Raw genomic sequence first — 201 nt, forward strand, 5'->3', positions numbered from 1 at the left:
GGCTCTCCTCAACCACCACCAGTGTGCAGCATCCACTTGGATGATGCAAATCCACTTTTAATGCAAATCATGACATCTGCATCTGGATTTTTCAGCTAACCATATTCATGTTACCCACCACCATCGTGATACGGTGCATTTGCATTTTAAGGAACAGTGTTAATGTTCTCTTTTCTTCAAAAATAAACATTTCTCTTCTTT

This window comes from Sinocyclocheilus rhinocerous, unplaced genomic scaffold (assembly GCF_001515625.1).
Source record: "Sinocyclocheilus rhinocerous isolate Xijiao unplaced genomic scaffold, SAMN03320098_v1.1 scaffold3, whole genome shotgun sequence".
Lineage (NCBI taxonomy): Eukaryota > Metazoa > Chordata > Actinopteri > Cypriniformes > Cyprinidae > Sinocyclocheilus > Sinocyclocheilus rhinocerous.